Below are 25,163 nucleotides of genomic sequence, written 5' to 3'. Positions count from 1 at the left end.
AGTGACTTTCAGGAGGCATTTACTTTTTCACATGCGGCCAGTTGTATTGGATATCTTTTATCCTTAGGTGAAGAAAATTGTTCAAGATCCACTCCATGTAAGAAATGAACAAAAATAGGAAAGACATAAAAGAGGAAAAACTTTTCAAAGAATTGCTAATATTTTGGTGTCTTTCTCAGTAGTGTTCACCACAATGGTAGTGAAATGGTTACTGTAATAAGCTGAGTGTGTGCCTGCCCTGGCTATTTCAGTCATTTACAGTAACAGCAGGGGGAGGGGGATTGTGGTAGTCAACAGTGAAGTTAGACATTTACTAGAACAGCTCTGAAGTGACAAGGTGAGTTACAGGACACTGCTTAGAAAATTACAGGGCTCATTTTTATGTGGGTGACATGTAATTGAAATGCTTAGGTGGTTGTTAAATATAAATCTGATCATTTTTATCCAAGCAATAAAGTCATCATATGTAAGCTTGGCCTTCAACACCTGAAATGTACCAATATGATCTACCAGTTACAGTGCTAAGCAGTACACTGGCACTTTGTACACAGTAATACAATCGTTGATTGGGCTACAGATCTTGCAGGTATATGTAATGAATGAAAGCATAGGTTGGTCATCGACAGTATACAGTTTTGTTTGATGTTAGCAAATGCTTATTGTGCCTAGATATTAGACCAGGTGTCCCAGTAGGAAGGATTTCCCAAGTAAGTGGTTTAATCTCATAAGAGCAGGCATTGGCGCTGTGGCAGTTTATGCAATAAGTGATCATATGCTGCAACTAAATATCCAGTATTTTTGCCTTAGGTTTTTTTTTTAAATAAAAACTATTACATTTTGTGAGCTTGGTGTATAGAAGTAGATGTAAAGCAGGGCCGGACTGGGAAAATAATTTGGCCTGGGCATTTTTAAATTATAGCAGCCCACTGAAAAGGGGCAGGGGCCATATAGGGTGTGTATTGTCATCCCCAATGACAAGCACACCCCATCTCAAAGTGATGGGTCAATGCTCTTCCAGGGAAGACCATGCACAGAGCTCTGCTGAAGAGCTCTAACATGAGAAAAAGGCCCTGTATTTGTTCTGCACAGTGCAAGCAAATTTAATAATATGCTTGCACTGTGTTTGCTTGAAACTTGTCTCTGATGTCTCCATAAATGGGATACCAGGAGACAAAAATCCAGGAAAGAGTACTGTGCATGTGTTTGGTGCCTGCTTATGGAATTGCGTGTGTGTAGAGTGAGCTGATTGTGGTGTGATTTTGTGTTAATAGGTTGGTTTCATTCATGTTGAGTTTGTGATCCAGAGTGCGTATGTCAGAAATGTAGTGTGTGTTTGTGTGTGTACGTGTAGGGGATCTAGTGTGTGTTTGAAGGACCCAGACTGTGTATAGGAGATCTAGTGAGTGTGTGTGTGTGTGTGTAGAGGATTCAGAGTGTATATAGGGATCTTTACATGTGCACAGTCGTTATTCGGCATGTGCTTAACCTTTACTTAAATAACACTCGGACACCAATTTATTCTGTTGGAGTATAAAGTCCACAGCTTTATTAATTATTAAATATTTAAATTAACAATTTGGGTCATTGTCAACAGTAATAACTTTGTTCCGCTCTATCCCGCACAATACCCCTGACAATGACCCTACCAAAGAACAATACTAAACATTATAAATAATACATAACGTATAACACACGGCCTACCAAAGAGGCCCCACATCCATTTGTCTAACTGCAGGGGTGTACCCAGACACCCCTACACCCCTTGGTTCGTAGCCACCGAGGGGCTCAAACCTACCAAACACTTTAACTCCGCATACTCCAGCTTAGACCTTGGCATAACAATTTCCTAACCCACCAAAATTCCTTTTTAACCAAGCCCTTTTTCCGTCACAGCGCATGACTTGACACCCTTAAGATCATGTGCGACCCCCACCACACCTAAACAGGGCTTGAGCTATACCTTCCTGGAAGCCTAAGTTAAGAAGATCACAACCCACGTCAGACAGGTGCACTCCATCTGGTCTAAAATATCCAGGTAACCTCTCCAATTCCCGGTGTCGTACCACTACACCCCCTAACCTGCGAAAAAAAACAGCCATGGTCTTATTAACCTTACCCCGGCATCGGGCTACCACAGCTGTGTCCCTGGCATGCCTCCAACTTAAACGAGGCACCACCTCAGACCACACCACTGTCATGCCAGGAACCAGCCCCCACAGCCGATCCACATCCCTCTTCATTCGCCTAACCAGTTCACGTAGCGGAACCAACCCCAAGTCGTTACCCCCGCCGTGAACCACTACCTCATACAGCAAAGCCCCCTTTGCCACCTTATGAAATAATTCCATACTTATGTGCTGCCAATCAAAACCCCAATATCCAAACCAAGATAACGCCACCCGCTCCATAGGAAAACCCAGCTGTGTTCCGTTCCTTCTAATTGCGGCCCTCTTCTGAGCCCAATAAATGTACGAATGTCCAATTATCCATGCCGTCCGACCTGCAAGAGACAAAACAGTGATAAAGCAGCGCACTCCCCCTGGGCCGCTGTTCCCCAACTTCCTCCGATTCACACCAGCTTGGCCGGCCGCACGTATGAGCGGAACCGTAGCGATTCCCACCGTCAAATACGCTTAATCTGCTCCTCCCCTAAACCCAAGCGTGCAGCTTCCGTGGCAGCCCCAATACGGAATGAATGCGTTCCAAATTGCATGGGCTCTAGGCCCATCTTCTGTAACCCCAACTGAAATACCCTTGTGAACTGAAAGCGCGACAGTGCTGTGCCATCAGCGTGAATAAAGAAACATCCCTTGACCTCTGGCCGGAGCTCCATTAACCCAGCCCCACAAGCAACTGGGCACAACCCAGACCCTGGTAATTCAAACAGCATAACCGAACAACCCTTCCCAAAGACGTCGGTCTTCGAGCGAACCAGCCTTATCCGTACCCTGTCCGTACCCACCGCCACGTCTTCCAATCTCAACCCGCCAACCCCCTGCTTTGTTGGTGCTAACCAATTCCCCTATCCGAAACGCCCCCAAAAAGGCCCAAACGAACACTGCCGTAAACAACCCAAACCTTCCAAACCTTGACATATGATGACTAAGTGCCCGGTGCCAGCAAATTTTTTATACACTCTCTAAGCAGTATGTCCCAAGCTGCCACATCTCCTCCGGACAGGCTTGCCCCGTTGCCCTTGCCTCTGGTGCCGCTTCCCAAAAACGGTCCCTCTGAAAACGAGACAGCGCATCAGCCACTACATTCGTCAGTCCCAGAATGTGCCTAGCCCATACACAACAGTACCAACTGCCTCAGTAACCATACTACCGGCAGCGATGATATTGACAAACCATTAATTGCCTGCACTACTGCCATATTATCCGAGTAGAACACCACTCTCTTGTTGGCTAGCTCCAGCCCCCACAAGGCCACTGCCACCACTACTGGAAAAAACTCTAAAAACGCCAGGTTCCTAATTAGCGGGCTCACCTTACAGGCCTCCGGCCACTCCTCCGTGCACCATTGTCCCGCCAGGAATGCCCCAAACCCGACGCTACCTGATGCATCTGTGAACAACCCCACATCCTCCGATGACCCCACTGGTTCCCAATAAAACACCCTTCCATTAAAATCCTGCAGAAAACGCGCCCAGACCCTCAAGTCCGCTTTCATCTCCGCTGACACTCTGATATAATGAGACGGTTGCCTCACCCCGCTTGTCGCGCGTGCTAGTTACCTGCAGAAGACCTTCCCCATGGGAATCCACCGGCATGCGAAATTAAAGCTCCCCACCAATGACTGAAGCCCCCACAACGTTACCTTTTTTGCTCTCCCGACCATGTCCACCAGTTGCCGGAGGACGAGCAGCTTATCCGAGGGCAACCTGCATTCTCCGAGCACCGAGTCGATTTCCAACCCTAAAAAGCTGAGGCACGTGGTGGGCCCCACCGTTTTGTCCGCTGCCAGTGGCACCCCACCCACTGAAAGACCTGCAATACTTGGCTGCAGCGCTCCGTTCCCGGCGGGTCGACGCACAAGAAATCGTCAAAGTAGTGTACCACCGCACCCCCGGCCGACTCCCGCCGCACCACCCATTCCAAAAAGGTACTAAAATAGGCACATGAGATAGCGCAGCCCATAGGCAGACATAGGTCCACAAAGAACTCCCCCTCGAAATAACACCCCAAGAGGTGATGACAATCCAGGCGTATGGGAAGCAGCCTAAACGCCTTCCACATCCACTTTCGCCATCAGCGCCCCGTGACCTGCTCTCCAAACCAACTTGACAGCATTGTCGAATGATGTGTAGGATACAGAACACAGGGCCGCGTCGATATCATCATTTACCGATGCCCCTTTTGGGTACGATAAATGATGTATCAGGCGGACTTTGCTTGTTTCCTTCTTGGGGACCACCCAAAGTGGAGACACCCTCAACTCCCGCCATTCTCCCCAATTGTACCTCTTTGTGCAACTTCTCCCGAACCACCCCAGGATGCTCCAGCATCGACTTAAGATTCCCGCACAACATACCCGGACCCTTATCCTTGAATGGAATCACGAATCCCTCTGTGAACCCCTGCCATAAGAATCTAGCCACCTCTTGGTTAGCGTATTGCTTTAGCTAAGGCAGCATCGCGCCTACCTTCACCGGCGATGCCCCCCGCCACAGTTGCGGTGGCTGTTGTCCTGGTGGTTCCCCCTCCTGCGTTGGGTTTTCCTTTCTTGAAGCATCTGGAGACTCCATGATTACCGCCGCAACCAGAGCACTCATGCTTGAAAAGTACCCCACTTGCACTGACTCTCATTGAAGAGGCAGCAAAACTCCTTCTTCTGTCCTGCCGACTCGTTCCCGCTCGGGCCCGCGCCGGCCGCACCGAGAAAGGGGGCACTTTTCTGCGCCATCATCAGCCTCATCCACAATGGCAGATCCATCTGGTCCCACCGCATAGACGGATTTGCTGCCACCATGCAAGTCCCCCGTAGGTTCTGTAGGCATCCCCTATTCCGTCTAAATAACAAAAGAGCTGCGAGCAGCGCTCCGGGCACTTTTCCCCGATCACGCTTGCCAATATGCAAAAGGCCCTTAGCCAGTTCCCGAATGTCTTGGGTATCTTCCGATACCTCCGCCTCTTCTCCTCTTCCTCTTTCTTTGCATCCTTCTTGTCCTCTTCTTTTAAGTCTAAAAACTCCTCATGGGGAAGAAGGGAAAATATTTCCACAAATTCCTCTTTTCCCATCCTATCCTTAACCTCCGCCTTCAAGTGACACCCCAGCGGCCCTGCAAAGGAAACATGCACGTTCTGCCGCGCTGCATCCGATATGTCCCCGCACCGGTCCACCAGCTCACCTGCGCTGTCCGTCTTTCCCGTGACTGTGTCTGAGGCACCCTCACTTGCAACCCACTCGTTGCCGCCCCTGTGGGTCTAATCCCCGTAACCAGACCGCCGTCCACAGTCCACACCCTCCCGAATTGTGTAGCCAACCCCGTAACCCCCGACTATGACTCCAACAGCAACTTTAAACACCCTAACAGATTCCCTGAGTGTGGTGCAGGTGTTGACTCACCGTCTGAGCCCCCGGCCGCGGATGGCCATGGAGGCGCTGTCCTTCCGACCGCCTCGACCGGCTCCAGAGTATCCAGGGGACGCTGACTCCTGCCCGCCTGGCCATGTCTAGATCTTGTAGGTGTCCCACTCCGCGACCTGCAAGGAGAAGGTGACCTGGGTAGTCTGTTCGATCGCAGCCTCACCCGCCCTTCATTTCTGCGCTCTGACCCGTCATTCCAACTCCCGCTCCTATTCACAGCCTGACCCTCCCGGCCGCTTCTGCTCCTTCTCTGCCCTGCATATCCCCTGTCAGACGACCCTGACTCACTGCGACGGTACCTCCTCCTCTTGTCCCTGGAAGTGGACCTCCTCCTACTGTCACGGCTCCACGCTGGACTCCTATCCCTGCTCCTGCATCTCTCCGCGGATCCACCAATGCTGCCGTGCCTGTCCCTCTCACTGCGCTGTCTACCTCTATCGCCCCTTCTGCTGTGGCTCCTCCTATCCCGCTGATCCTGGGAGCGACCCCTGAAGGCCTCCCGTGCACAGCCGACCCGTGAATCCTCATCCTCATGGCCTTGACCCTGCTTCCGCCCTGCATGTGCCATGCCTGTATTCCAACTCGCCTGGGCCCATTCCATCCCTCCACTCCTGAATGATGGCGCTCTGCTCCCTCACCCCTCCGCTGGACCTGGACACACTCCCACTCCTGTGACTCCCCTCCACTTCACCGCCCTCAGCTCCTGCAAGGGCCACCCTTTCCTGTGTCCTCGCTGCTGTCTGCGCTCCTACCCGACGCATTACTGTGTGTCCTTCTCCCCCTCCGGTCCTCCGTTTGGGAGCCACTACGCGGGATCCAGCAGCCACGGGAGGCCTCTTCTCTTCTCGACCTCCGGCTTCCTCCTGCCTTCCAGACCCTCCAGCCACGTCTCCTGCCCGCACTGATGGGCTTCTCTGCCTCTGCACCGCTGGTGCCGCTCCCAGGCTGAGCCACTGGGGCGGCCTTGCTCTTTTCACCGGCCTCCGATCCGCAGCTGCGTTGGGGGTTGCAGATGTGCTCGGGACCCCCAGTTGCTCCTGCAACCACACCATGCCTTTCTCCCTGACCACCGACCGGACGCCTGCCAGGATTTCTTCGAGGGAAGCCATGACCTGTAAAAGAAGAAGAGAAAGAGAGCCACGCTGACCTGAAACAACTCACAGGTAAGTGCAGCTCAAATTAAAATGGACCCTAACTAAGATGGCTGCTATTTAACTTCCTATACCCCCTCCCCATTCATTAACTTAAGCCAACCCCTTGACCTACAATTCACCCGCCAACTCTCTGGCCCTGTCAAGGCCCACTCCTCCCCTGCGTTGCTCTGTGGGCTTCAAGTGTGTGTATATGTGTAGATGATCCAGAGTTGAGTAAGGGATCTAGTGTGTGTCTGGCATTTAATGTGTGTAGGGCTGCAGTATGTGTGTGAGGGGTTCTGTAGTATATACACATAAGTATTGTGTGTGTGTGTGAGTGGTGCAGTGTGTTTTGGGGGTGGTGTGTGTGTGTGAGAGGTGTGCAGTGTGTGTGTGAAGGGTGTAATGTGTATTTGTGATGAGTATAGTGTGAGTGTGAGGAGTGCAGTGTGTGTGTGTGAATGCTGTGTGTGAGGTGTGCAGTGTGTGTGTTGCATGGCTCTGTGTGTGTGTGTGTGTGTGTGTGTGTGTGAGTGAGGGTGCTGTGTGTGTGTGTGGGTGCTGTGTGTGCTAGGTTGCTATGTGAGGGTGGTGTGTGTAAGGGTGCTATGTGTGTGTGAGGGTGCTGTGTGTGAGGTGTGCAGTGTGTGTGTGATGGTGCTGTGTGTGTTAGGGTGCTGTTTGAGGGTGGTGTGTGTGTGTGTGAGTGAGGGTGCTGTGTGTGTTAGTCTGCTGTGTGAGGGGAATGTGTGTGTGTTAGGGTGCTGTGTGTGTTTGGAGGGATTGCGTGCTTGGGGAGGCATGTTTTTTTAATAATATGTATTTTTTTTTTAGTTTTTTTTAATAATAAAAAAGCAAACAAACAGGCATTGTATCCCCCCTTCCTTCTTACCTTCAGCCTGGGAGGGGGGATCGTGCTGCCATCCCTGGTGGTCCTAGTGGTAAGTGACCTCTAGTTTACTGTGAACTAAGTTTACTGTCGCAAGACTCGGAGCGTTGCCATGGCAATGCTCCGGATCTCGAGAGAGGAACCCGACGGAGCTGCACGATAGTCCTCCAGGTCCTCTCCACATGAAATTGCCTGTGTGCCGGTGAAGGAGATCTTTGATCTCCCCACAGGCCCGTCATGGAACACAGCGGGGCCGGTGCTCGGATAGTGCTGGCCCTGCATGGACCAGCCGGGGAGGTCCTGTGACCTCTACTTGCCGGCCTCAGCCATTGGCCATCGCGGCACACCGCATTTGCCCGCGTACAGTTAGTAAGTGCCCTGGAATTTGTATGTTGTATGAATTGACCCCAGCATGGGGGGTGGGGGATAAGGACTTGCTAGCAGTTCAGTTCATATGCTTTCTTGAAGAAGATAGTTTTCAATGATTTTTGAATGAGTGGAGACTGGGTGAAATTCTTAAGGAGAAGGGAAGGGAGTTCCACAGAGGAAGTGCAACCCTGGAAAAGTCTTGGAGGCGAGCATGAGATGTGGGAGTACGGACAGAGGATATACATCTCTGGCAGAGCGTAGGGGCCTTGATGGGACATACTTGTGTATTAGGGAGGATAGGTAGGTTGGAGCAGCATTATGTAGGGACTTGTAAGCAAGCACCAGAATTTTAAATTGAGCCCTAAATCTAACTGGAAACCAATGCAGGGACTGACAGAACGGGGAGGCGTGGGAGATGCGAGCGGACAGGAAAATGTGCCTTGCCGCTACATTCATTATAGATTGCAATGGTGCAATCTGGGAACACGTAAGACCACTGAGAAGAGTATTGCAATAGTCCAGGCGAGAGAGAACAAGAGCATGGACCATCACCTTAGCCGCATCCGGGGTTAAATAGGGGTGGATGTGCGCTATGTTTTTGAGATGGAAGCGACAGGATTTGGCGATTGATTGGACATGAGGGGTGAAGGAGAGGTTGGAGTCAAAAAGAACACCCAGACAGCGAGCCTACGAGGTAGAGGTGATGGTAGCGCCGTTGACTTGGAGGGAGACAGACATAGGAGTAGTAACACTTGAGGGAGAAAAGACCAGAAGTTCTGTTTTGGACAGGTTGAGTTTAAGGAAGTGAGAAGCCATCCAGTTCGAAATCGAGGAGAGGCAGTCAGAGACACGAGTCAAGATGGGCGGAGAAAGATCTGGAGAGGACCAGTAGATTTGCGTGTCATCCGCATAGAAATGATAACGGAAGCCAATGGAGCTGATGAATTTACCAAGGGAGGCAGTGTAGATAGAAAACAGTAGGGGGCCAAGGACAGAACCTTGGGAGACGCCGACACAGAGTGGTTGAGGGGGAAGAGGCAGAGTGTCTGCATGTGTATCTATTTGTCATGTGTGTGTGGGGCGAGGACGTGTAGGGTAGGAGATAGATGTATGGGGGGCCCCAGGGCAATTTTCGCACCGGGCAACGTGGTTTTTAGTTACGCATCTGGCTCAGATAGTCCCCCTGCTGGCAGCTACATAGACTCCTATTGCGGCCATGTGATCATGGTGATCACATGGCCCTGGAAGGCCGGGTGACCGGAGCTGCTGCATAGGGACTGCTGGGGTCTCTGGCAGTCCCCCGGACCGTGACCACCGTGGTTCACCGCGGATCGCCAGTCCAATTAATATTAAAATACACTTTTAAAAGAGGTGTATGTGTGTTTATGTGCATGTAAAAGTACTTAGATCATATATATGTATCCATGATTTAAGTAATTTTTATGTACTTTATACATTTTTATTTAACTTTTGAAACTTTTTTTCAGGCACTAGGCTGCCTGTCTGAGAGCTCAGGCAGGCCCCCTCTGCAGGCACTGCACAAGCAGGCTGTTCCGGCCATGTGATCGCAAGGACCCCACGATCACATGGCCCGGGTGTCAGGGTACCTGCGGTCTCTACCTCTGAAAGAGGTAGAGACTTAGCTGTTCCTCCATCCAGACGGCCTGATGGCTCCCTTCCCCACGGTCTATCCGGCCATGCAAGGCCGGCCGCGAGGGAGTGACTGCCTTTTACAGCATCTAGGCAGGAAGTTGTCATCAGGACACTCCTCCGGAACGACCTGTCACTCAATTGCTGCAGGACCAATCAGGACGCCTCGGAGGCTTGGTTACTGCTCTGAACAGGGTATTTAACAGAGCTTCGTTTATTAGCTCATTGCCCTGTCGTGGTTCTAGCTTGTTCTAGTCACTCAGTGCTTGTGTATTCTATTATCCCTTTTGGTTTTGACCCGGCTTGTTTACCTTACTCTGCTTATCTCTGTTACCCTTGATTCGGCTTGTCTCTCGCTTACCTGTCTTCTGTTACCCTCGACCTCGGCTTGTCTTTGACCATTCTATACTGTACTACTTACGTTAGTCCGGCCATTCTAAGGTCCGGTATACGTATCTGGCTACTGTTTGTACTCTGCGTGTTGGATCCCTGTCCCGATCCTAACACCGGGAGGGCCGGATCGGGCAGTGGGGTCTGCCTGAGCTCCCAGGATCGCGATCGCTGACGGGGAATGCCAGGGATTAGGTAAGTCCCGATTTACTAGATGACCTACCAAGTACGTCCGCGGTCTTTAACAACTGCTTTTTGGCGGACGAACCTGGTATGTCATCGGTCGGGAAGGGGTTAATGGTCCTGTTTTAGTACCCTTGTATCCCAAATTTGGAGACACCAGGGAATTGTGCCCAGGCAGCGCAGCAGGCAGTAAAAACATGCACGGAGCACTTAAGCAGTGCTTTCTGCATGGTCCTGAAGGCTGGTGGCAGGGTAGAGAACATCTATTTTCTGAATGGGTCCACCCATTTTCTGGGAACGTCTGCCTACTATGGGTGTTGCTAATGACCTTGGATGCATTACTGATGACACTCCCTCAGGGCCCCACCAACTCTGTCCAAATTCTCCCCCCCCCCCCAGTTGTTGGGATGAATGCCTAAGAAGAAGAGAAAGAGAGGGGCTACTCATACTGAGGACGCCTACTGGCACTTTTCAAGTGAAAATGCTATTTTTACATGTAGAGCAATGGATAAGTCACTGCTTTAGATCTGGGAAACCCATGTTTCTAGTCAGACCACATGACCATTAAGTGTCCTTGGGCATTCCCAGTTCACAGTCTGCTAGGGGTGGAGCTTTAGGAAGGGATTACCAAATTGTGTTATTTTTTTTGAAAGAGTAAAGGCCAACCCTCAGACTGAATAAGGAGGGGGGAACATGACTGCTGGCCGGAGTAGTTGTCATGGTAACACAAAATTGTTACAAGTTATGTTACAGGAGCTAAGTGCAAGGAACTCTGGGAGTACTCACCATTCTGCTATAGCACAGCCGAGGGATCCTGGTGGTGCTTTTTCTGTGTGCAGTTTCCCTGTCAGAAATATTTATTAGTTAATTCTCATTTTACAATATTCCTAGTTATTGTATCCACTCTGCAATGGCTGGTGAAGCTAATATGTCTAGGGAGACTCTACTTACCCTGCTGCAGTCCTTCCATAGGACCCATGGAGCTGATTCCTATGCCTCTTTGCTGGAGGGGGTCCTTCCCGATCCTGAGCCCATGGTACCGGTGACTGAAGTGGATTCCCCTCGTGCTGGTAGGCGTACACGTTGTTCCAGGCCTCCTTCCAGACTGTCTCCAAGTCCTGTGAGGCGTCCTAGGGCTGCACCTGTGGCTTCCAGGAGTCAGGAACCGAGCGATGCTGGTTTGCGGCATGACTCAATGAAATCCGGTGGCAGAAGGAAAGCTGGTAGAGGTTCCAGGCATCGGGGTTCCAGGCAGGTGATTTCTTTCCAAGATGGCTGTCCCAATCGTCAAGATGGCGCTGGAGGGCTGGAGAGGTCTCGTAGCCCGTGCTCTTCTCTTCCGGTTTCACAGGAAGTGACGGAGGGGTGTGCGGCCGCACACTCTAATCGGCGAACTGGAGTTCGGCAAAGTCAACGGGGCGCGTACATGACGTCCGTTCGGGAGTCTTCACGTACGTCACATGCCCTGGTTGTAGACGCAAGTAGACGAACGGATGGTGTTCGGGCGTTGGAGGTTCCCGAACGGGTAAGGTCGGAACGTGTTCGGGAGTTTCAAAGTCCCGAACGAGCTGGTCGTCAGGAGGTTCGGGAGATTGTCAGTGACGAACGGAGCCGAACAGAAGGTGTTCGTGAGTTGGTTCATGCCGAACGCAGACAAATGGATGGCATTCGTGAACTGGATTCTGTTTGTTTGACGAACTTCAGTGAATCAGACAGGGATTCGCTTGATGGGGCCCATTCGGGGGCGGAACGGGGAAGATCTACAGGAGTGCACTGGTTGGCTACTCCTCACCAACAGGATTCACCAACAGATTTACATCCAGATCAACTTAGACCCCAGGTTTCGGATGAGAAAACCCGCCGAATGTCTGCGACAAGTGCAAGTCAGCCGGGTGAAAGGAATACTATGCTCAGGTCGGTGATTCAGAGGATTGATGGGCCGAACTCTCTGCTTCAGGCTCGTGAGTATGATTGCGCTCGCCCTTGGCAATCGGCACAGCCACAGTCAGGGTCGCAAAGCGAAATCTTAGATTTGCTTGAAGCTGTACTAGATAGATTGTCCTCTGGCTCAGCGCAGGCAGTTAGCAGCGGACCATTAGTGACTCAAGCTAATTTGTGTTCTTTAGGCTCAGAGTTCAGTTTGCGAGTTGTTTCTGTTAGGCCTTCATGTTTCAGCAGAGGTTAAGGAGAAACTAATTAAGGGTGAATTTGTTGACCTTCTGTCCCTGGTTCCTTTGGATAAGGAAACAGTGGACATACCGCGTTGCGGCGATTTAGTAGAGGGCAATAAGGGTAAGCAGCTCCCCCGTTCTTTTGGTAATTGGCTTCAGGGCTTTGCTACCTTTACTAGCATTTTATCCAGTAAATTCCCAGAAAAGGCCTCTTCTTTATTTGCTTATTTGGACTTAATATGGGGGGCCTATAAGATATACGGGGGTCAATGTTGGTTCAAATATGACTAACAATTCAGGCAATTCAGACCCCTGCTGGAGGGTCGGCGGGACAGAAAAAAGGCATTTGCTGGCTCTTCAACGAGAGCCATTGCAGATGGTACAGTAGCTGCCGTTTTAAGCACGAGTGCTCCCAGTGTGGAGGAGAACATCCAGCGGGGAAAACTGTTGCCTAGAGTGGCCCCCAAGGATGACTTTCCTAGGCGTGAGGACCCCTGTGAAGGTGGAAAGACTCCGTCCATGGCTCGTGCGGTATCATAAACACAGAGAAGCAGAGGTTCTTTGGGAGGGTTTCACAGTAGGTTTCATTATTCCATTTACCGAATCTTCGGAGACTACGTTTGCGCCTAATTTAGTGTCGGTTAGAGGTAAAGAGGATATTTTAGCAGACAAATTGAATATAGAAGTTAGTTTAGGTCAGATGGCCGGCCTGTTTTCTGTTCCTCCTTTTCATAATTTAAGGGTGTCGCCTTTGGGGTTAGTTCCTAAAAAAGATCTGGGTTCTTACAGGTTGATTCATCACCTTTCCTTCCCCATGGGGTCCTCAGTCAATGATGGCATATCCAAGGATGATTGTCGAGTTCGATATGCCTCCTTTGATAAAGCTTTAGAATTGGTTCGTCTAGCTGGGCAAGGGGCCCTGCTGGCGAAATCTGATGTCCAGTCTGCTTTTCGTCTGTTACCCGTTCATCCGGATTGTTTCCACCTATTAGGTTGCCAGTTTCAAGGTGATTTCTTCTATGACATGTGTCTGCCCATGGGTTGTGCCATTTCTTGTTATTACTTTGAGTTGTTTAGTTCTTTTCTGGAATGGGTGGTGTCCCGGGTGTTGGATAGTATCTCTCTTCTTCATTACCTAGACGATTTCTTGTTTGTTGGTCCTGCGGACTCTACAGCCTGCCTCTCCCTGTTAGTTCACTTTCAGGATGTCATGAGGGATTTGGGAGTTCCGGTTGCGGAAGATAAAACGGAGGGCCCTAGCACAGTTATTTCCTTTTTGGGTATCGAGATCGATTCTGTTCTACGCGAATTTCGTCTTCCGATAAGCAAGGTAAGGATATTGTCATCTATGGTGAACTTGGTTAAGGGTTCTCGTAAAGTCCAGCTTAAACCGCTTCAATCTCTTCTGGGACATTTAAATTTTGCATGTCGAGTCATGCCGATGGGCCGGGTCTTTAGTCGTCATCTCTCCTTGGCAACGGTGGGTATTCGGCTTCCTTTCCACTTCATACGCATAACGCGTAGTTTAAAAGCTGATTTGAGCGTGTGGAGTGAATTTCTAGCAGGGTACAATGGTCACACATATTGGCGTAGCGAATCGGTCTCTAACTTGTCCCTCGAGCTCTTTACGGATGCTTCTGGGTCTATTGGGTTCGGTGCATATTTCCAGGGTCACTGGTGTGCAGGTCGATGGCCCGCGGATTGGTGTGATGGGACTTTGCTCCGTAACTTAACCTTCTTGGAGTTATTTCCTATCGTTATAGCGGTGGAACTGTGGGGTTCGGTTTTCGCTATTACTCAGGTCTTGTTCTGGACGGATAACATGAGTGTAGTTCATGTGGTAAATTGCTTATCGTCAGGGTCCCCTCCAGTCTTAGCTCTCTTGAGGCACTTAGTTTTGCGATGTCTAGAATTCAATATATTGTTTCGCGCTGTTCATGTCCCTAGAGTTAATAATTCAATTGCGGATTCCTTATCGCGACTGCAGTGGGATCGTTTTCGGGAGTTAGCTCCGGGAGCCGACGGGACGGGTTTGCTGTGTCCAACCTGCTTATGGAACCTCGATTTCGGAATCGAGGGGAACTGTTCCAGGGATCTTTGGCTTCGTCCTCTTGGCAGGTGTATGGATCGATATGGGAGCTCTGGTTTTCTGCTTCGTCTGTGGAGTTTGACTTGGAGTCATCGACTGGTAGGTTGTGCGCTACTCTATATTTTCTGTCCACCTTGCGTTCCGCGCAGGGCCAGATTAAGAGCCCAGTGGGCCTGGAGCTGACAATTATGATGGGCCTAATTACAGAATCTTATCGACCAAAAACACTAAAACAACCATACCTCCCAAGCTTCATGTATCTGATGGAGATGGTGTTGGAGGGAAACTCAAAGGATGCAGAAAACACATACTCTATGCTAATTTGAGTCTAATTTATGCTTTCATATTTCAAGTAAATCCATACCCCTTAACAGCAGTGTCCAGTGAAGCAGGAAGTCAATGGGCAGGGAAAAAGGGTGTGCCACTGGCGCGAGTCATGTGATCAGACCTCCCAAAAAGGGTTAACATGCCCAAAAAGGGGGCATGTTTGTCCAAATAATTGGAATCCTATGGGGAAGCATTGTAATTTGCTCAGACCACCACCTCTGATGATGTCAGCAGACAGTCAGTTCAGAGGCAGAGTAGGCAGCTGCAGACTTGAGTACAGGTAAGATTGTACTATATTTAGGGAGGCAAGAGGGGGTCAGGGGGGCTAGATGGTGTTTTTTACATAATAGGCTCAGAAATACATGATTGTGTCTCTGACCCTATACTGTTCCCTTAAGCAAGAGTATGTGAAGAGTAGTTAGGGTTGCCACCTTTCTTGGAAAAAAATACCGGCCTTAATTATGTGCATAATTAATTAGTTATGCATGACATCACATGATGTAAATCACAAGGAGTGACATAAAAGAAAATTCTGTAAAATCATCAACAAACTACTCAGTTTGATTCTTCTGTATAGATGAATTGCTCCCAATGTCTCAGTCTCCCAGGTCACCCAGTGTCACTATGTATTACAGTGTCAGTGTCCCCATGTCACCCAGTCCCCCAGTCTCCCAGTGTTTCAGTGTCCCCATTTCTCCAAGTGTCCCCATGTCTCAGTGTGTCCCCATGTCACTAGGATACTTGGGGACACAGTGAGACATGGGGACACCGAGAGACCAGGGGACACTGGGAGCACTGAGACACTTGGGGCACTGAGAGACCTGGAGACACTGGGAGCACTGAGACACTTGGGGACACTGGGAGACATGGGGGCACTTGTGAATACAGACATGGGGACACTGGAAGACATGGGGACACTGACATTTGGGGATGCTGGGAGAAATGGGGACACAGACACTGGGAGACAAGGGGACACTGAAACATTTGGGACACTAGGGACACTGGGAGTCATGGGAACTCTGGGAGACATGGAAACTTGGGAGACATGGGGGCACTGGGAGACATGGGGGCACAGACACTTGGGGACACTGTGAGACATGGGGACGATTGTGGACATAGACATGGGGACACTGGGAAACATGGGGACACAGACATTTGGGGACACTGGGAGACATGGGGACACAGACATTTGGGGACACTGGGAGACATGGGGACACTGAGGACACTGGCTGGGAGACATGGGGACTCTGAGAGACATGGGGACACAGACACTGGGAGACTAGGGGAAACTGGGAGCCATGGGGACACTGAGCCACTAGGGGCACTGTGTCACTAGTGTCTCCTTGTCCCAATGTCCCTATTTCTCACAGCGTCCCCATGTCTCCCAGTGTTCCCAAGTATCTGTATCCTCAGGTCTCCCAGTGTCCCTTAGTGTCTGTGTCCCCATCTGTCCCCTAGTGTCTGTGTCCCCATGTCTCCCTGCTGCCTTTCCCCCATCCCTCACTTACCTGAGCTGTAGAGCTGCTGTCTTGACTCTTTGTGCTGTGTAGCTGCTCACCCAAGGATCAGTGAGTAGTAGAGAGAGGCAGGGATATAATGTAACTTCCTATCCCTGCTTCTCTCCACACACAATGACCCCTACAGGCCGGTGCTGGTATTGCAGAGTAATCTCCGTTTATACTGACAAAAAATACCTGCATTTGTATTACTGCAATACCGGCATGGCCAAGCAGCCTCAAATACTGGCTGTGCCAGTAAAATGCCAGTCAGGTGACAAACCTAAGATTAGTGTGTAAACATTTTTTTTTTATTATTTTTTTTATAATGGGCATATTCCATGGGCCTGGGCCTGGGCCTGGAGCTGCAGCTCCATCAGCCCCTATGTTAATCCGGCCCTGGTTCCACGGGAGCTTCAGTGGCTTAGGTGGAACGGAGTTCATGAGAATGGATTGGTACTCGCGCGCGCAGTTTGCTAGTGTTTTCAAGTTAGCGCTTCGCGCTCTGGGCATTCAGGATAATGGTTATTCCCCCCATTCGTTCTGCATAGGTGCAGCGATTCAGGCTAGCAGACTAGGCTTTACGGATGCCGCTATACAGAGTTTGGGTCGGTGGGACTCTCAGAGGTTTTGATTATATGTGCGCCCGCATCTATTGTAAGGCACTAAGGGGGGGTCTGTTAACTTCCTTTTCTGTTTTCCAGGACCGGTTTGTTTTCTTTGGATACTAGGGCACTCATCTGTTTACTGGGCAGCCCGGCAGGCAGAGGAGAGATCATACGGCAGAAATCTGGAATTTTCATACGATCAGGTCAGAGTAAAATGGAGAGCGATAAGGGGTCTCAGATGGCATCAGGTTTGCCCGTAATGCGTTGCTCTTAGGCGTTTTGTGTCAGGCCCAGTGACTTTACTCATCCATGCAGGTGGCAATGATGCAGGATGTGGTAGAACAGTGGACTTAATCCACGCCATTAAGCATGACTTGGCGCGTTGCTTTGCCGTATTTCCTCATTTGGTCTTTGTAACGGACCGTTTCAGCAGACAAGGGGTTAAAATCATTTAGGCGATAATCCCCTTTTCACAGACAGGCACAGCTACTGCAGAACACCAAACACCTCGAACTGGATACAAAATAGCACTCCAAACTGGAACCTCACGAATAGCTGCTAGCAGACGAACAGGAAAAGCATACATCAGCTTACACTTCTGGCAATCAGTCTCCAACAGCATACAGTGAATCCCCCCAAGAACGAGACAAGGCTCCGTGTTGAGGGTCAAGCAGTGGTCTCAGGTGCTGGCACACCCAGCCTGGTTTTTATTACAGTTGTTGCAAATACAGGTCCGCCCACAGGGAGGTATAAAAACAACCAATCACATCACAGTTACATCCCACATATTCCCTCCCCTTATCCTGAGGGGAAACTCAATTACACATGGTTCATTTTAAAGCAGTGTGGAGAAATCTACACCTAACGTTGTTTAACATAGCCTGTAACTTACTAATCGGATGATCATATAGTAACTACTTAGCTAAGCATATATAGCCCAGCTATAAAACGTTTTATACACATGTACCAAGCCTAGACTAAGCCTGTTATATCTATCTAAACAAGAGCACCTTAATTCTTGGCGCATCTACTACATTTAATCCTTGTTAGCAAGCATGCCATTAGTTTAAATACTGCTACCATCTTGTGTATTAACTCTTGGTTGTTTATCAAACTTGTTCTGTTATCTTTTTCTTGTTTCAACACACTAGGCACAAAGCCATTTGTCCTCGACTCAAGATGTTTTAGCATGACCTATACCCCTACCTTTCCCTAAACCACGCTATCAATCGGTGGGCAAAGCGACTGTTCCTTCTAGGTGGTTAAGAAGTATACGATATAAACCTGTTTGTTTATTCGCTTTAAAAAAAAAAAAGTGCAATGTCTCTGATGCCATGTAAACATATGTGAATGTCAATCGATCTGCACCAGCTATTGTGGCATTGCAAATCGCATGTTTTATCTCTGCACGAACAAAATAAAGAATAAAAAAAAAAGACAGATTTCAAATCTGTCCTGTTACAGCAAGTTTGCACATGCCTATTCTCCTTTAAAAAGGCATTTCAGGGGACCCCATTAAATTGCCATTTCTGCAGCAGAGCCAGTTGCCCACAAGTGGAGGCATGCTATTGGCCTCTCTATTCAGGAGCCATCATTGGCTCAGTTGAATTTGGGGAAACCACTGGAAGCATCTGTTGTGTATGGCTATTTCACTTGCTTTTTTTTTATTTGCTCATTGCGAACAGCTGAAAGTCTACATTTTGACAATAAACCTGATTTGCAATGGGCGTTGAATAATTATGATTACAACTTTATATATTGTGATCTAACCCTTAGTTAGTGCTCTTTCCACTTCTACCGCTCCTTGTTACTGTCTTTTTAGACATTTTCTTGATGCCTCTATATATGTCCTAATAGTATGTCCCTTTTCCCTATTGCCTCTCTTTTACTCTCTCTGTGATTGGCTAATAACATGTTGGTGGTGTTTTAGCTGCATTTCTGAACTTACAGAGCTCCTTAAGTATTTTTACACTGCATTATGCTGCTAAGCACAAGGAAAAGCCCCCATAAATATTACTTCATTGCTTTAACCCCTTAAGGACCAAACTTCTGGAATAAAAGGGAATCGTGACATGTCACACATGTCAAATGTCCTTAAGGGGTTAAACTTCTAAGCACAGTAGTGAGCCTCCATGCAGTCACACTTTTACATTTTTTGCCTTTTTCAGTCTTACCCTGGATTTTTGTGCTATATTTGGTTCCCTTTAGCCACTCTGCTTGTTTGTCTCTGTCCTGCACTCTGCAGTTGGCTTTGCTATTCTGGCATTATTTGGCACAATTCTCAGAGCTTTTTGGGAAAGTTGCTGAACCTGTTTTCAGGAATTTATTTTTCCCCTTAGTCTCCAGGATACTGTCTCCTTTGGCCTGACATAAGCACCTGGCGGCCATCTTGGATTTTGGCATAGTTTGGGAAGTCCAGTTTCAAAGTCTTTTGGTGGCCGTTCCTTGCGGCTGATGGAATTTCCTTCTCCTGGATTTGTCACTTGGTATCGGCCTTTGCCAATATGTTTACTGTTATTTCTGCAGGGTAACATCTATGCACGTATGCATTTATGCTCTTTTGCATATGTACCCTAATTGATTCTTACTATCTCTCAGTATAAGCTACATACTGGCTCCTCCCATGGAAACATGTATCCGGCAAGAGTAGAGGTCACAAAAAACACCTCCTGAGGCACCTTGAGATGAAGAGGAACTGGTAGATTTGGATGTCTGTGATAGAGAACAGGTCCAATTGGGAAAGGACCATAGCAAAGGTTCATAGTCCCGCAAATCCATGTGTAAAGCCCCAGTCAAGAAGGAGAAACAAGTGGACGATCAGGAGAGGACATCCCTCCTGCTTCTCTCTTAAGATGACAATCTTCCTCCTTCCCAGTGGCGTACATACTGGGGTCGCGACTGCGACCGGGCCCGGCCCACCGGTATGTATGCCAGTGTGGCCAGCCTCTTCTCCAGGGGGGCCCAGGAGCTGGCCACCTCAGGGCCCCCTGAGGCTGGCCCTGGTGTCACCGGGCTGGCTGGCGCGCGCGCGAGGGAGCATTCACCCCGGAGCGCTCTCTGCCCAGCTCCCTCGCGCACCGCGCATGACGTCATCTTCCGGCTCCGGCATCAGTACGCGGTGCACGAGGGAGCTGAACAGGGAGCAATCAGGGGAGAGTGCTCCCTTGCACGCCTGCCAGCCAGCCAGCCCGGTGACCAGCAACACCCCTGGACCCCAGGGAATCCCCTCAGCTCTCCCAAAGGTAGGGAGGCTGGGGGAGTAAATGTTTTTTTAAAAATGTGTGTGTTAGTGTTAGAGTGTGTGTGTATGTGCTAGTGTTAGAGTGTGTATGTGTGTTTTAGTGTTAGTGTGTGTGTGTGTGTGTGTGTGTGTTTTAGTGTTAGTGTGTGTGTGTTAGTGTTAGTGTGTGTGTGTTAGTGTTAGAGTGTGTCAGTGAGTGTGTTACTGTGTGTGTCTGTTACTGAGTGTGTTAGTTTGTGTGAGTCTGTTTGGTGTCTGTTAGTGAGTGTGTATGTGTCTGTCTGTCAGTGAGTGTGTATGTATGTCTGTCAGTAAATGTGTATGTCTGTTAGCTAGTGTGCATGTGTCTGTTCATGAGTGTGTGTGTGTGTCTGTTAGCTAGTGTGTATGCGTCTGTTCGTGAGAGTGTGTGTCTTCAGCACTTACCTTTCTCCAGCGCCGGACTCCCTTGGCGCTGGCGATCTCTCCGCCCCGATCCGCCTCTCAGCTCCAAATGCGCATGCGCGGCAAGAGCTGCGCGCGCATTCAAACCGCCAATAGGAAAGCATTACTCAATGCTTTCCTATGGACGTTCAGCATCTTCTCACTGTGATTTTCACAGTGAGAATCGCGGAAGCTCCTCTAGCAGCTGTCAATGAGACAGCCACTAGAGGCTGGTGTAACGGCACCCCCAGGCATAAAAGGGGTTAAAGTCGTTTAGTAGATATTCCCCTTCCAGAAATACAGGCAGCTACTGTAGACACCAATCCACCGAACCGGAGAAGCATCCGAATGCTCCCAAACATAGGAATGCTGTAAACAGCCGAATAGGAAAAACCATACGAAAGGTTTACACTCCTAGCAGTCGAACTGGAACAGCATACAATAAATCCCCCCGCCAAGGACAAGACAAGGCTCCGTGTTGAGGGTCAAACAGGAACAGCCTGAGCTGTGTCTTTATTGGCCTTATATACACATTTTACAGACAAAGTCCCACCCACAGGGTTTTGTGGAACATCCAATCAAAACATACAACACCGATAAACACTCCCACAATGACATAAGAATCCCTCCTCTATATCCTGGAAATAATTGGGAAGTAATCCAATTATCTCCAAGGACAGAGGCAAAACTCCATTAAGCACATGGCAGTAAAAAGACAGTAAAATACAATAAAATACACAAGGTTACATTTATTACATAAAATACAGACATGCCACATATCCCCAGATAGCTTAGGTCTGAGCGCACATTTTTACTGAATGACGCTCAGACCACACACATACAGTTCAATTGCCATGGAGCCAAAGTCTTTTATTACATGAATAGGCTCCATGGCATAGCTATCTGGGTTAAATGAGTTCATTCAGTAAATCTGTAAATGAACTGGCCGCTTGTGAGCTGCAGGCTGCTGCCATCCATTGTTCAGTATGCGTAGCCGTGGCCACCCAGTATAGTCAATTAAGCTGCGGTTAACTGCAGCTACTGGGTGGTCAATTGACGGCACACGCTCGTTAAGCCGTGGCTAACCGCAGCTTCTGGGTGGTCAATTGGCGGTGCTCGCCGGCTTCTGGACGGCCAATTAACGGCGCCTGCCAGCTAACCGCGGCTCCTGGGAGGCCAATAGATGGCTGTTTGTTCGGTAGATAGAATCTACCGAACGCCCGGGCAGAAATACATGAATAGACCTTTCTGCATAGGAAAATAACGTATTTAAATGCCGGTCCATAGTCAAAAGGCAGCAGGCAGGCAACCAGGCTCCTCCAATGCACAGTGGCGAGATTGGTCTCGTCACAGCTTGATTAACCCTCAGTGAAACATAGCAGTTTCTCTGAAACTGCTATGTTTTCAGCTGCAGGGTTAAAACTAGAGGGACCTGGCACCCAGACCACTTCATTGAGCTGATGTGATCTGGGTGTCTGTAGTGGTCCTTTAATAACCCCTTAAGGACCAAACTTCTGGAGTAAAAGGGAATCACGACATGTCACACATGTCATGTGTCCTTAAGGGGTTAAGTGTATGTGTATCTGCATGCACTGGCGTGCATACCGCGGTCGCAGGGGTCGCAGCCCTTTGACACCTGCGTCCCCTGCAACCAGGTGCCCGCCGCCATGTGTTGTGCAGAGTAAGTGTGGGGGGGGAGGGGCCCACGGTTCAGTTTTCGCCCCGGGGCCCCATGGGTTGTGTGTATGCCACTGCTCCTTCCACACTATCTGTCACTGAGGAGTGGCCAGCCGAACACGATTAAGGGAAATTAAGAAATGAAGAAGCATGATAATGGCGGGGAATAAGTTAATATCTATTTGCTCTGTTGCAATGCAATAGTTAAATATCACAGTTTAATCTGTCTAAAACAGAGATGTTTCTTATCTCAAGGTTGTCCTTCTAGCCTTAAAGAACAGTTTACTCCTACATACCCCTCCTTTCCTTTCAGTAACAGCTGCATTACAATGTAAATAAACCCAAAAAATCTACAATACAAAATATCACATATAGTTTAATAAAATGTAAACACCACAGGGCCGCCATCAGGGGGTGACAAAGATGACGGTTGTCACGGGCCCGGCGGCCCTGGGGGGCCCGGACTGCTCTGGCAGTCCTGGGCCCCACTTTCCCTCTCTGCACACATAGATAGCGAATATCGCGATCTATGTGTGCAGCCGCGGGCACCCGGCTCCCTGTTACCGCAGAGGGGGCCCAGGCAGCACACAGCCTCTTCTCTTCTCCTCTCTGCTAATAACTCTCGAGAGACCCGGTTGCCATGGCAATGCTCCGCGGGTCTCGCGAGAGTTATTGGAGGAGAGAAGAGAAGAGGCTGTGTGCTGTTTGGGCCCCCTCTGCGGTAACAGGGAGCCGGGGGCCCGCGGCTGCACACATAGATAGCGATATTCGCTATCTATGTGTGCAGAGAGGGAAAGTGGGGCCCAGGACTGCCAGTGCATTCCGGGCCCCCCATGACCGCCGGGCCCGTGACAACCGTCATCTTTGTCACCCCCTGATGGAATCTCCCCCCTCCCTGGACAAAGGTAAGCAGGGAGAGTGGAGAAACAATTTAAATTTTTTTTATTTTTTTTTAGTTATGTTAAAATGCCCCTTCCTCCCCCTCCCCCTCTCCCCGGATTGCACATTTACACACACTCTGCATTCACTACACTAACACACACTCTGCATCCGCTACACACTAACACATCCTCTGCATGCACTACACATTAACACACTGCATTCACTACACTAACACACACTCTGCATCCGCTACACACTAACACACTCTCTGCATTCACTACACATTAACACACACTCTGCATTCACTGCACTAACACACACTACATTCATTACACTGACAAACTCTGCATTCATTACACACTAACACACACTGTGCATTCATCACACACTAACACACACTCTGCATTCACTAAACTATGCACACTCTCTGGATTCACTATACTGACACACACTCTGCGTTAACTGTACACACAGCATCCACTACACAAACATCCTGTATTCACAGTACACACACTACATCCACCACAAATTGAAACACTCTGCATTCACTATACACAGACATTGCGTCTAATACACACACTACATCCACTACAGACACTGCATCCACTAAACACATTTCATCTAGTACATACAAACACTACATCCACTACACAAACACACACACTACATCACTGTACACACACTACATCCACTACTCAAACACTCTCTGCATTCACTACACATTAACACTCTGCATTCACTACACTAACACACACTCTGCATCCGCTACACACTAACACATCCTCTGCATTCACTACACATTAACACACTGCATTCACTACACTAACACACACTCTGCATCCGCTACACATTAACACACACTCTGCATTCACTACACATTAACACACACTCTACATTCACTACACATTTGCACACACTCTACATTCACTACACATTTACACACACTCTGCATTCACTGCACTAACACACACTACATTCATTACACTGACACACTCTGCATTCATTACACTGACACACTCTGCATTCATTACACAGTAACACACACTCTGCATTCATTACACACTAACACACACTCTGCATTCATTACACACTAACACACACTCTGCATTCACTAAACTATGCACACTCTCTGGATTCACTATACTGACACACACTCTGCGTTAACTGTACACACAGCATCCACTACACAAACATCCTGTATTCACAGTACACACACTACATCCACCACAAATTGAAACACTCTGCATTCACTATACACAGACATTGCGTCTAATACACACACTACATCCACTACAGACACTGCATCCACTAAACACATTTCATCTAGTACATACAAACACTACATCCACTACACAAACACACACTACATCACTGTACACACACTACATCCACTACTCAAACACACTCTGCGTTCACTATACACACTGCATCCGCTACACAAACACACACTCTGCATTCACTGCACAAACAGTATCTAATACACACAAACACTACATCCATTACACACATTCTAATTCACTTCCACTATACACACCACATTCAGTCCCGCATCATTGTCAGCGGAATAGGTAGGGGGTGGGCGGGCCCGGGAGGGAGGGGGCGGGGGTTGGGGGGGCCCAGACCATGTGCTTTGTCAGGGGCCCCAAAATTTCTGATGGCAGCCCTGAAACACCATATAATAAAAAAGGTGAACTATTGCACTTACAAACACTGGTAGTAAGCAGGCAGAACAAATAATCACTGTGTTAGGGATCCATGAGTGTTCCAGCTCCCAATATTCTCAGTAGTACATAAATGGGTATAAAGTGGCAACTATAGAGCAAAGCTGTATAATATTAAAAACAAGAACTTTAATATTGCACTCACAAATTTCCAAATGATTAAAGGCACATCTACAACATATGCTTGTTCACAGCAAGGAAAACTTCTCCTATGCAATGTTCCCGATGATAAAGTCACTTGGGGAATCCCAGCATACAGCATAAAAACAATCTAAAATGTTGTCAACCCTATGCGTTTCGTCCACTGTTGCGCAGACTTCCTCAG

General features: G+C 48.8%; 1 pseudogene; it reads left to right on the top strand.

Moving 5' to 3' along the window:
• Nucleotides 1-275: 275 nt before the first annotated feature.
• Nucleotides 276-25,163, top strand: part of LOC134611671 (antizyme inhibitor 2-like) — a 65,009-nt pseudogene continuing 40,121 nt past the window's right edge.

The sequence above is a fragment of the Pelobates fuscus genome, chromosome 1 (genome assembly GCF_036172605.1).
Source record: "Pelobates fuscus isolate aPelFus1 chromosome 1, aPelFus1.pri, whole genome shotgun sequence".
NCBI lineage: Eukaryota > Metazoa > Chordata > Amphibia > Anura > Pelobatidae > Pelobates > Pelobates fuscus.
This window is presented reverse-complemented; position numbering and strand designations above follow the sequence as displayed.